The sequence below is a fragment of the Triturus cristatus genome, chromosome 7 (genome assembly GCF_964204655.1).
Source record: "Triturus cristatus chromosome 7, aTriCri1.1, whole genome shotgun sequence".
NCBI lineage: Eukaryota > Metazoa > Chordata > Amphibia > Caudata > Salamandridae > Triturus > Triturus cristatus.
The window spans coordinates 770,677,106-770,690,400 of record NC_140590.1 but is presented as its reverse complement, the minus strand read 5'-3'; the positions used below and the strand labels follow the sequence as shown (position 1 = coordinate 770,690,400).

The window sequence follows — 13,295 nt, the reverse complement described above, 5'->3', positions numbered from 1 at the left end:
AGGGCCCAGGGGGTTGTGGGTTCTGCTGCCTCTGTGCTTGGCCTAGCTGCTTCATGTTGTGCCGCTCCTTTCGCTCCGCCCGTTCCCCATATGCAGGGCCACTGGAATTATGAAGCAGGGGAGGGCCAAATTATGCGGCAGTGTTGAGTAAATTATGCCGCAAGAAAAGGCAAATTATGCGGCTCATTTTGTGATTGTATTCGTTAATTTGGCATTTTTACACTCTTTAGCCTTAGCACTATCTGGGCATTAGTTGCACCACATTAGTACCAGTTTAATACCCAAATATAACAATAAGCTACAGAAAGGTGACCAGTCAACCTTTCCAAATACCTTCCACTGCGCGGCAGGATGTTTCACTGCGTTTTTACTAAATTTTAAACCATTTGAGCTAGAATTTTTTTTTTGTTTGTTTAAATCCGCAGATTATGCGGCAGATGATTATGTTGCAAATACCGCAAACACCGAATTATGCGAAAATCGCCGCGGCCGCCCAATCGCATAATTCCAGTGGCCCTGCCCATTTATTACCCTAAATGCATTTGAGCTTGGTTGTTCTCTAGGTCACAGACCCTGCACTACGTTACATTGTCTCTTTAGTTCCAGTTACTCTCTGGCATTTCACATCTGCTGTGTGCCCCCGTGCCTTCCTCTAATACAGCATTTGTATCAGCCTGCCCTCTGATCGTGTACCCTTTTGAAACATTGGCCGATACGGAGACTGTTTGATTGGATCCAAGCGGTGCATTGTACGTTGTACCTGTCTTGAGTACTCACTTTTGTTTTACCTGGTTTCTCGCTGATGCACCGTATTTTACCTGGGGGTGTAAACGAGGCCCTGCTGCTCCTTCAGCCAACAGCCTAATATCTCAAAATGGCCCGTACTGGATATATAGCCCCAGCCCATCTGAGTACAGCTTTAGCATAATCAGGGGCATTGTTTCAGGGGGGATGTTTGGGGTGTAACAGCCCGCCCCCAAAAAATGTATTTTCTGGTAGAGTTTGGTACTTACATTCGGGTATGGTGAGGTGTCGGATTTCACCAGGACTATTTACATACACAAATCAGAACACACGTTTTCTCATTCTCGGTTTTGAAAGTGTTCATACATGTTAGTTATTTAACAAAATATTGCGCTTTCTATATCTTAATCCGCATTCCTCTCCCTTTTCACTGCCTCTTAAGCCCCTCTCATGTGCCCAGGTTGTCGTATAATATATTCAGACATTATATTGTGGGAAAATCTGAAGCTCACACCTTCCCAATTTTACTGACCAAGCAACGCTCCTGAGCATAATCTACCACCTCCTTGTGCTCTGGTCGCCGCTCCTCTTGTGCTCAGGTGGTTGAGATTGCTTCCAGTGCGGTACACAAGGTGGCGCCAGCAGGCTGCCTAAAGAGGAGAGAGCTGCGCAAGCATCGCCCCTTCTCAGTCCGTCTGATGTTCGACTTTCAAGTCCAAACTAAGTAAATAACTTCCCTGTCCAACATGAAAAGAAAGTGTTGAAGGATTGATCACCGCAAATCCAGTTTAAGAGGGTGTGTGGAGGGGCGGCGGACGTCTGAGCTGGAGCCTCAAACACTGGGGAGTTTGTAGACCTGAAGGGATGAGGTCACCTTGTGGCTCTGAACACGCATAAAAACAAGCATTTGCAATGCATTAGGTCTCGCAGTTACATGAGTTTAAGCTACTGGCATTGTAAATGACAATGCCTTTTATTTATGTCTTTTAAACTAAAGCAAAAATAAGAGGCATTGTTATTTGCAATGTCAATAGCTCAAATTTTCAGCCAATCGGTCTGGTTGAAGTCGCGCTCAGATGTGAGACTTGTGTTTGACATTTTCAGAGCATGTCAAAATTTTATACATACTAGAATAGAATGGTGCATAACTTTTTTCCTGCGTATATTATCCGAATGCCTATACTGAACCTCAAATTATGGGGGGTGACTGACAGGTTGAAAGTTTCTAATTGACTAGGGTGGTCATAGACGCCACTTTGGATTCATAAAACATGCACACTGTGTCATGGTGCGGATGGTGTGTGATTGGCATTGGCTAAGGTGTCTGATGTGGTGGACTCCCAGTCAATTGCCACCAATTGTAACTAGAATGTGATAGTATATCTTAGTGTGTTGCTTCTGTCAGTTACACTCTTTCTACCTTATATTTGTGGCCAACACAAAAAAATGGATCTCTTATTGCAGGTCTAGTGTATTGAAGGAGGACTGAGATCTTAGTGGGAAGGGAAAGATGCAGATGCCTTGGGGCTGAACGGGGTGGTTGAGAGACCTGATTGAGGTAGCTAATGGCAGCATCTAGTCTTTTTTGCTTATCTGCAACTATTCATCCAGAAAAAGAGTTGGTCCTTCCTGCTGCCTGAAAGTTACTTTACATTTGTGTAATGTACAGCTAATGTGCACACGTAATCGTCACTTATACCCCAGACTTTGTAGAGCTGGGACAGGGCAGTACTTCCTTTGCACATATTGTGAGCAATGTTGAGTCACTGTCCATTCTTGATCTGTGAACACTCCACTCACCCAAAGTGTGCCGCCTCTCTGGCCCCACGCACATTCACACACATTTCCCAATGTGTGCAGGGTATGGCTCTTAAACACTCATAGACACACAAATAACATTTTGTGCATGTCTCATAGGTGTGTCTCCACTCAGTGTATGTAGGGCAGGGGTGTTTAGGCCCACAACAGGTGTAATCAGGTACAGACTAGTGTAAACTCACACAGTGTGCAGCTCTCTTTACTCTGTGCACCCTGTGACACAGGGTTGGAGGGCAGGGTCACGTAGTACTCCGGCACACAGGTGTTGTGATCAGCTGGACTAGTGTGGGTGCACATACACACACACACACACTCTCTCACACACACACACACACACACACACACACTAGTTCAATTGGATGGGTGCATTCTACAACACATACCTAATACACCTCAGTATTGTGCTGTCCACACACTAGCACACACCTATGTGAATAGATCCTCTACCTATTTTCACACAAACCCTGCTGCCACATCTGTCTCCACAACATCACAATATTTGTGTTTTACATAAAGCCTTTTTGAGTGGAAGATGCACCATGGAGGCAGTCACACTTTCCTTCCTTTGTGTTACTGGAATAACTGAGTGGCATTAATTTATAGCAATCTATGCTTTGGGACTATTTTGCTGAGCATAAAGCAGTTTTTTTAAAAAGCGCGGACCCTTAAAGACAATGTGGAAATTTGTTCAGTTTTAAAGGTTACATTGTATGAAGATTATGTCAACAAGTGAGCTTTGAGTGTCTACAAATATGCCTTGTCTCCAGGTCTGCATGATGTTAGCAACAAGGGTGACGACAAATATGCTTGCGAATAACAGTAAACCTGGTCAACCTGGCACAGGCTACATTGCTCAACTACAAATAGAACGAAACTGGAGCTAAAAACATCCTAGTTGCTATGTTTAACATTGCTGCTTTACAGGCTATGCTGTAGTTGCAGAAGATTTGAACACAGAAACCATGTGACTAGGAAGAAAGTGAAAGCACTCAGCACTGAATACAGACATGGCTGCCCCCTAGACTGTCTCTAGCTGCAAAGCGAAAGCGCCTTCTGCAGAAGTTGGTCATCCAGGGCGCGAGCTGCCACCCGTACAGTGATGATAAGTGTTTGGAGTGGAAACCTTTCACAGAGAACATGGACAATATCAAATTTCTCAGTAAGCTAATGCAATTCCTAAAAGGGCACAGAAAACGCTCCAAAATAATTCCAGTTGCTTCATAGTGAAAGGCTGATGACACTGTATTTTACCCCAAATATGACAGTAGTGTGCATTACATTAATGTGGAATTCTGAAACATGACACAGCACGGAAATGGGAAGGGGTGAAGAGTCAGAGGATCCTTGCAAGTTTTAATGAGTGGAGCAAGTGACCCGAATACGCTGCACATTTAAGAAGTACGAATATTATGGCTGCCATTAAGGGAAAAATCAGCAGCCTTTCAAGTACAAACTGGCCTTCACAAGCAGCGGAGAAGGGGCATAGCAAGAGAGGACAATGGAGGAAAGGAAAAGGCTGGACTTGGGCTACAGAACCTTGAAGCAGCACAGCCCTCCTCTGTTTGGGAACAGATAAGCTCTTACCTGGAGTAGAAGAGGAGCATTGTTCCCTGTAAGATGAGCACACGCATATGCTACCCCAAGCGTGCAGTGTCTCTTGTGAAGCGCACACTTCACTGTACATCACATCCCGCAAGAGGCTGACGCCATGAGCGTGCAAATCTCCTGTCCCCCTTCGGATGCAAACCCCACAACAATAGATCTTGCCAAGGCGAGCAGCGCATACGCTGTGTCGCTAGGCGAGACCTAAAAAACAGGGAGTCTTTGGGCACACAACACGAGAACCCTGCTCGGACAGTTTAGTTAAGGTTTTCTGTTGTGCAGCCACGGACCACGTCGAGGCAACTCTAGGGCGCTTTACATTAGAGCGAGAGAAGGAGGAGAAGCCCTTGACAGAACATATACATACTCTAATGCGAAAGGAAACTAACTGTACTGTGGATTTTCAGTCAATTGTCGCAGAAATAGGGTTGAAACTACAGAGTAACAAAGATTCTGCATCACATTAATATTCAGAGATGATGCTAATACCTCATATAGAAATGAAATGGGAATGTGATTAAGGATCTAGGGCTAGATGTACAAACAATAGAAATAGCTACTATTATTATTATTTTTTTTTTTTGCGAATCACTATTTGGTAATCGCTATCAATAATGTACAAATGGGTTATACAGACCCTATTCCTATAATAACGATTTGTAGTGGGTCCCAAATAGACCTACCTCATGAATATTAATGAGGTAGGTCACAATTTGTGACCCCCCTTCGATTTGCTGCCATCACAGGAATGTGGCCTGCTGGGGTCGGCAAACCGCCATGTCTGTGATTGCTTTGAAATAAAGCTATATATATATATATATATATATATATATATATATATATATATATATATTATTTTTATTTTCATTTTTTAACGCAGCTCGTTTTATGCTTTTAAAAAAGCTCTTGGAAAATATTTTTTCAACCTTTCTCAAAAGGGAAGGGTCACTTTGGGACCCCTTCCTATTTGCGAATGTGTTAACACGAACTTTGAGTTGCTGCCACCTTGGACTGACCGAGGTTGGGATCCAAGCCAGCCTTGAAAATGGGCTGCAAAGGAGTAAATCGGTGATATGTGCTAGCATTCAACGGACAACAACATTCCAGCAATTACCCACTGGAGGGTCACCCACTGGAGGGTGCAAACAATAATGATATTGCTTCGTGCGAAACCACACATACCAGAATGCATCATTTTCGAAACCACCAGAGGAGGTCCAATGAGGGCCACCATTTAAGAGCCAGTGAATGAAGGAGTGGTTTACGAGGAGGCAATAGCTGGACGATGCCTTTGAAAAAGTTCGGGAAGAATGAAACGCGTCAGGCTGCATGTCCGGATGAGAAAGAAATAAAAAAGCATCCAATTACCGATTTGCGAGTGCGCCTCCCTTCCTTCCTCGCTGAGGGAGTCTTTTGGATAAATTACGGCTTGGTCCTGCCGTTGGACGCACCACCCGACAAGAGCGCCATTATGCCCCGAAGTGGACCGTTCATTTTGCTGTCGAAAGACGAAAATGGGGAAATGGCTGCCACCTTGGACTGACCGAGGTTGGGATCCAAGCCAGCCTTGAAAATGGGCTGCAAAGGAGTAAATCGGTGATATGTGCTAGCATTCAACGGACAACAACATTCCAGCAATTACCCACTGGAGGGTCACCCACTGGAGGGTGCAAACAATAATGATATTGCTTCGTGCGAAACCACACATACCAGAATGCATCATTTTCGAAACCACCAGAGGAGGTCCAATGAGGGCCACCATTTAAGAGCCAGTGAATGAAGGAGTGGTTTACGAGGAGGCAATAGCTGGACGATGCCTTTGAAAAAGTTCGGGAAGAATGAAACGCGTCAGGCTGCATGTCCGGATGAGAAAGAAATAAAAAAGCATCCAATTACCGATTTGCGAGTGCGCCTCCCTTCCTTCCTCGCTGAGGGAGTCTTTTGGATAAATTACGGCTTGGTCCTGCCGTTGGACGCACCACCCGACAAGAGCGCCATTATGCCCCGAAGTGGACCGTTCATTTTGCTGTCGAAAGACGAAAATGGGGAAATGGCTGCCACCTTGGACTGACCGAGGTTGGGATCCAAGCCAGCCTTGAAAATGGGCTGCAAAGGAGTAAATCGGTGATATGTGCTAGCATTCAACGGACAACAACATTCCAGCAATTACCCACTGGAGGGTCACCCACTGGAGGGTGCAAACAATAATGATATTGCTTCGTGCGAAACCACACATACCAGAATGCATCATTTTCGAAACCACCAGAGGAGGTCCAATGAGGGCCACCATTTAAGAGCCAGTGAATGAAGGAGTGGTTTACGAGGAGGCAATAGCTGGACGATGCCTTTGAAAAAGTTCGGGAAGAATGAAACGCGTCAGGCTGCATGTCCGGATGAGAAAGAAATAAAAAAGCATCCAATTACCGATTTGCGAGTGCGCCTCCCTTCCTTCCTCGCTGAGGGAGTCTTTTGGATATATATATATATATATATATATATATATATATATATATATATATATATATATATATATATATATATATATATATATATATATATATATATATATATATATATATATATATATATATATATATATATATATATATATATATATATATATATATATATATTTTTTTTTTTCATTTTTTAACGCAGCTCGTTTTATGCTTTTAAAAAAACTCTTGGAAAATATTTTTTCAACCTTTCTCAAAAGGGAAGGGTCACTTTGGGACCCCTTCCTATTTGCGAATGTGTTAACACGAACTTTGAGTTGGGGTAAAGTACAGTGCAAATGTTTTCGACCTCCTTTCAGTTGCAAAACATTCATACATACCAATGCGAATAGGTATTTGGGAGGGGCAACCTAAACACGCCTCTTCCAAATACCGATTTGCAAACCCAAATTGCGATTCGGTAACAGGTTACCAAATCACATTTAAGGCTTTGTACATTTGAAAATGCTTTTTGTGTTTGCAAACGGTCAGATTCTGAGAATCGGGAACCACAAAAAGGCTTTGTACATATAGCCCCTGGTTCTCTAGGCCTACAATCGACAATTTGGGCATGTCTGAAGAGTCAAGAGAGGAATAATTAAAGTGGTAATTTAGTGATGTGAAAGGAGGAGTTTTATTCTTCAGGACTAAACATAATGAAGATTACTGGTAAGTATACTAGAGGTATCCCTATGCCCCTGCCGTCCTCGTCCTAGTGATTACTTTTGAATATAACAAAGCCAGTTTGCCTCCACTAAATTATGAAGAAATACCCACACTAATTAATCAGTGTAATAGGAAATAATGCTTGTTAAGATGCAACAAAATTCAAACCCCCTTCACCAAAATTAAGTCCTTCAGGTTTCACACTATGTATCCTGTGTTGTTTAACAAAAGTGTCCGGATATGTCCAATTTGCAGCTCTACATATCTAAGAGAAAGGAACTCCTTAAGACTCAGCCCAGGAAGTAGCCACTCCCAGGATAGATCTTCTCTGAATGCCCTCTGGGATAGGATGTCAGAAAGCAAGTGAGCCACATAAATAGTAGATGGAATCCACCCGTTTCGTCGTAATAGGACAGGCTTCTGCTCGGAGTAGCTCGTGAGCTATTGGTAACTCTCCCACTACTTTTCTGGAGCTCTCCTGTGTGCAGCCCAGCCTACTAAATTAGAACATTTTGCTTGGCTACGTTTATATATACATACCCAAATTGAAATGTGTCCTTCAGACGAAAATGTGTGCATTTTCAGAACTAATAAACTGATGTGTGTAGAAAAATCGTTGAATTTCCAAAATGTATTTAAAGCAGACATTAGAGTGATAAATCGTGTGGCCTTTGGGAGATTTATTACTAATATTACCTTGGTGCTAGCTACTATGTCGTACCCTTGTAAAGGCATTCTACATTTTCAAAGCTTTTTTTTTTCTTTTACATTCTTGCTCACAACCCTGCCTGATGCACCGAGGTGATCACTACTGGTACCTATCGTAAGGTGGGCTCTAATGTAATCTTGTCTGATGTGGTCATTATTGCAACACTAATATACTAAGTAGCTCATGATGATGTTCATTGGAAGTTAGTAGCTCTTATTACGGAATAGGTTGAAGATTCCTGTATAAGAAGCTTTAACTCCCTGGTGTGATTTTCCAAGTGTGTCAAGTTATCAGATTTCCTGAAAGTCTTAGAACTGTCCAGATAAGCAAGAGAATGTCTGGCATTCAACAGATGTAGTTTTCTGCTGACTCTTGAGAAGAAAATAAAAGTTAAGAAAATGTATTGTTCTTTAAGAAAATTGGAACACATCCAAGGAAGAAAGGCAAGATTGGGTCTTAAAATCACAGTCTTTCAAAATAGAAAGAAAAAAAGGATTATACAAGATAGCACTCAATTTTCCTGTCCTTCTAGCAGAAGTAATTGGAAATAAAAAGGCTACCTTCATTGTTAAATATTCAAGGTCAACCGGGGGGGCGCTAGGTGGCGCACAAACGGAATGGCCGCGTTGTGGCGAGGCTCCCGGTTCCCGGAGCCTATATCCTGCCCAATGCCACTACCGACGTCTGCCCCAGTGCCCATGGACCTGTGGTGGTAGGAGACATACTCGGTGCAAGTTTGGTGAAGATTGGACCGAGTGAGCCAAAGTTATCCGGCAGAGCAGTTTGGCCGGGAGGAGGCGGTGGACATTGGAGATTGCCGGCGGCGGCTGAGTGCAATACGCGAGCCTGTGGCTCGACATGAGGCGGCAGGCCGCACGTTGCGGCGGAGTGTAGCAGTGGAAGCGGCCCTAGCGGATACTACACGACAGACTGCGGAACCCGGCATGCACCCCGGGATAACGGCGGCAGCGACTGGCAAGGTGGGTGGTTAGCCCACACAGCACAGGGACTCCCGTTGTGGGTGACACCGGGGGAGCAACCACGTGGGGAAGGCATCTACGTGCGACCAGAAGCAGCGACCACTACGGCCCGAGAACTGTGAAGCGGAGCGGCGCTGGCATTAAGCGGCTCCCCACCCGTGAAGTTTGGGGCTGGGGAGCTCGGGAACTGCATAGGGCCCGAAATACCTATAAGCGAATTGTCTAAAGGGAAGCCGGTAAGGGAGAACGTCTAGCGCTTGGAGCGCACCTCCCCCCGGGACTGAGATCAGGCGATCACTAGTACAGGAAGGGGCCCCTGGTTCATCAAACGGGACGACGGTGCAGACGGCACGGGGGTGATTGATGGGATGGCTCTTCCCCCCCCCCCCCCCCCCTCTCCAGGGCACACTTGGCAAAGATTTAAAGAGATGGGACATATCCTGTAGGCCACGCACAGGAGGGCTGACTGAATCAGTGGAGGGGCTCGTTGTGGCTTCCAGGTGAAAAAGCAAAAGTGACTTCCGCACAGAGGAGCAGGGCGACAACGCGCACAGTACGAGGTGGGGTTCGCACCAGGCCGCTGGCGCAGTGGTTACAGAGGCGGGAGAGCGGGCGAGGCTCGCAGACTGACAGTGAGGGGAGCGAGGAGATATTCCCCACCCACGGGACCTCAACAGCAGCGACATGGGTAAAACAGAGGCTAAGCAGTCAAAATTAAGTTTTGAAGCGTCGAAACGTGGTGGCCCGTCAAGTCAGGCCAGTCGGCCACCGGGGGGTCAGACGAAGGAGCAGGAGAGTGGCACAATGCCGGGGGCGGACATTCAGAGCGTCCTGCAGGAGATCAGGCAGGGGTTTGCCACGGTGGTGGAGAAGGTGGAGCACATGTCATCCAGAATAGTCCACAAACTGGAGGGGCACGAGAGCAGGATTCAGGAAGCCGAGAAGCGCATCTCTACGACGGAAGATACTGCTGCGAAGCACGATACGCAGCTTGGCCGCATGAACAACCTCTTGCGAATTATTGCGGCGAAAAATGAAGATTTAGAAGCGCGTAGTCGGCGCAATAATATTCGCATTTTAGGTATTCCGGAGTCCACCAACATCGGGAAGATGGAGGTATATGTAGAGAAGCTGTTGCTGGCCACTGTGGGAGAGGAAGTTCTGTCAAGTCAATTCATAGTTGAGAGAGCCCATCGATCGCTAGAGCCCAGGCCGAAACCGGGAGCGAGCCCACGCCCCATCATAGCGAGACTGCTAAATTACAGGGACAGAGACGCGGCCCTACGAACTGCCAGGGGAAAGCAATCCATGTCGTATGAAGGCAACTCCTTTACGATATACCCCGACTTCACACCTATGGTGCAGGAGGAAAGACGCAAGTTTATGGATGTTAAAGCCAAACTGCGAAAAGCACAAATTGACTATGCACTGTTGTATCCGGCGAGGCTCAGAGTGACTCACCAGGGCAAACATTTTTTCACTGCGCCGGCCCAGGTGGAAGACTTCCTCAAGAGGGCTAAACACTCAGGGCGTGGCGGAGAGGGGCGCCCGCTCGCGCAGCGTGAAGAGTCTGACAGACACAGCGAGGAAGCACCATGAACTGCAGCCGTTAGACCCGGACAACCGGGGGGACTGGACACGACGCCACTGCTGCGCAGATAAGGTTCCGGGGCTGGGGCAGATTGCTAACTGTGGTGGTAGTCGGAGGTTTGGGTATGGAAATCGACCCCTCCGGGAACCTCTGACTCCTCTAGATCCCGGCCGGTTGGCGGGGAGCCTGGGGGTGTGAGAGGAGACTGTGTGGCCACCTATGGAGGCCCCCAGCGGGAATTACCCCAGATCAACATCCACGTGTAGAGTAGGGGTGCAGTAGTACTACTGGTTCAATTGTGGAGGAAGGGCGGGATGGGGAGGGCAAACTTTACTGGCAAGTTGGGGTTGCTTCAGTGGGAGGGGGGGGTAGTTAAAAGAGTTGGGGTGCTATATAGGATTTACTCCCTTCTAGGCAAGGAGGGGCAAGACGAGGTTACGCATGGGGAACATTCCGGACTGCATGGTATTGAGTTGTGCATGGTACGTAGATGTAAGAGAGAACTCAGATCAGCTCGCAGGGTAGGGCAGACAGAACTAGGAATAAACACCACAGGGGAGTATGGCTGAGGATGACACGAATAAATTGAATATACTTACATGGAATGTTAGAGGCCTGGGAGATGCGCGAAAGCGGAGACAAGTGTTAGCTTATTTGGACAGGCATCACACACACATTGCTATGCTGCAGGAGACACACTTCTCCCCCCTGGGACAAGGCCGATTCGCGCACGCATGGGCGGCCCACAGGGTCTTCTCCTCATATTCCACATATGCGCGAGGCACAGCTATATTGTTAAAAACACAAGTGCCCTTTCACTTTGGGGGGCAGATGGGGGACGCACAGGGCTGTGTCTGTCTCATGTTGGGACGATTGGGCTCCACGTCGGTGACCCTGGTGTGCTTTTATGGGCCTAATGTGGCTGACCCAGCCTTCTTTACATCCTTGTGGGCCAAGATTTTAGAAGTGGGCTCCCAGCAAATTATATGGGGGGGAGACTTTAACGTAACATATCGCCCGAGTGTAGACAGATCTCACCCTGCCCCGCACCACTTCACCAAGGCGGCGGGAATCATAGGGGACACCATAGAAACATACCAACTCTTGGATGCCTGGAGATACGTGCACCCTACCTTGCGGGAGGGTACACACTTCACCACACGCACAAACTCCTGGTCTCGTATAGATTACTGGTTAGTGTCCAGGGGTTTAGGGCCAGCGATTACCCAAGTACAACACCTAGCGAGGACATATTCGGACCATGCTCCAGTGAAACTCACGCTCTCGTCGCCGGACCTGCAGGTGCCGCGCAGGGGCTGGCGTATGCAGGCCACTATGCTGCTTGATGCGGTGTTCCAGGAAGAATTGGGGGGAGGAGGTGCAGGACTTCTTTCGGCGTAATAAAGGGTCGGTGGATAGTGTGGAAATCATATGGGAGGCCTTTAAAGTAACAATCCGCGGTTTCTGCATATCCAAGGGGTCTGGGGTGCTGAGGGACATTATTCGGACACTAGGAAAATTGGAAGGAGAGTTAAAAGGATTGGAAGCAGAGATGGCTGTGGCCGAGGCTAGTGAGATTCCAGGAAAAGCTTACGGAGTATATATCCACAGCGGAGCGGGAAACCCACTTTCGAGGGAAATATTGGAAGGCCCGTAGCTATGGGGAGGGGGAAGAGACCTGGGAAGGTGCTGGCAAGCCTGATTAGAACACCCAGAGACTCCAATTACATCCTGGAGATGGAAAACGATGAGGGAGAAACCTCCAGAGACTCGGCTTCTATACTCAAAATATTTACAAAGCACTACAAACAGTTCTACTCCTCCCAAAGAAACGACGAGTTAGAATTGGAGGGATTCCTGGGAGAGGTCACGTTGGGCTGGCTCAGCGATAGACAGCGAGAATTCTTGTGCGCGCCCTTTGAGCTAGACTAAGTGCGCGAAGCAATTATGGGCATGCAGTCTGGTAAAGCCGCAGGTACGGACGGCATCCCCATAGAGTTCTATAAAACATATATCGACATAATGGCCCCGGTATTGCGAGAAGTGTACGAAGAGTCAATGGAAACTGTCTCTCTCCCAGCGTCCATGAGAGAGGCGCTTATGATTTCACTGTTGAAACCGGGAAAGCCGCCGAGCTCGTGCGATTCTTACAGGCCGCTCTCCCTTCTGAAATGTGATGCCAAAATATCAGCTAAGCTGATCGCCAATCGATTAAGTCTGCTGCTCGATAAATTGATACTCCCGGATCAGTCGGGCTTTGTGCCTGGAAGGGCGACGTCCCATAACCTACGAACGTTATTCGCAGTCCTTCACAATGTCTCGCCCGATTTACCGCTTGCGGCGGTCTTCCTGGACGCCACTAAGGCGTTCGACTCCGTGGAATGGGACTACGTCTTTGGAGTGATGGGGCGTATGGGATTCCCACCCATATTCCTCTCATGGATCCGGTTATTGTACACTCTGCCGGTAGCCAAAATAGAGATCAACGGGCATACCTCGCCTCCCATATCGATCACAAGGGGAACTAGGCAGGGGTGCCCGCTTTCTCCGCTGCTCTTCGCCATAGTTACAGAGCCGCTGGCGGCAAGGCTGCGGCAACACCACCGAGATCGAGCGTTGAGATGCAACCTACGGCAGATCCTGATCTCGTTGTATGCTGATGATATTACATTGTAAATTCGGAACCCACA

General features: G+C 47.1%; 1 protein-coding gene across 1 annotated transcript in view; it reads left to right on the top strand.

Moving 5' to 3' along the window:
• Window positions 1-13,295, top strand: part of CENPX (centromere protein X) — a 168,748-nt gene that overhangs the window by 141,831 nt on the left and 13,622 nt on the right. The gene's annotated exons all lie outside the window — the stretch shown is intronic.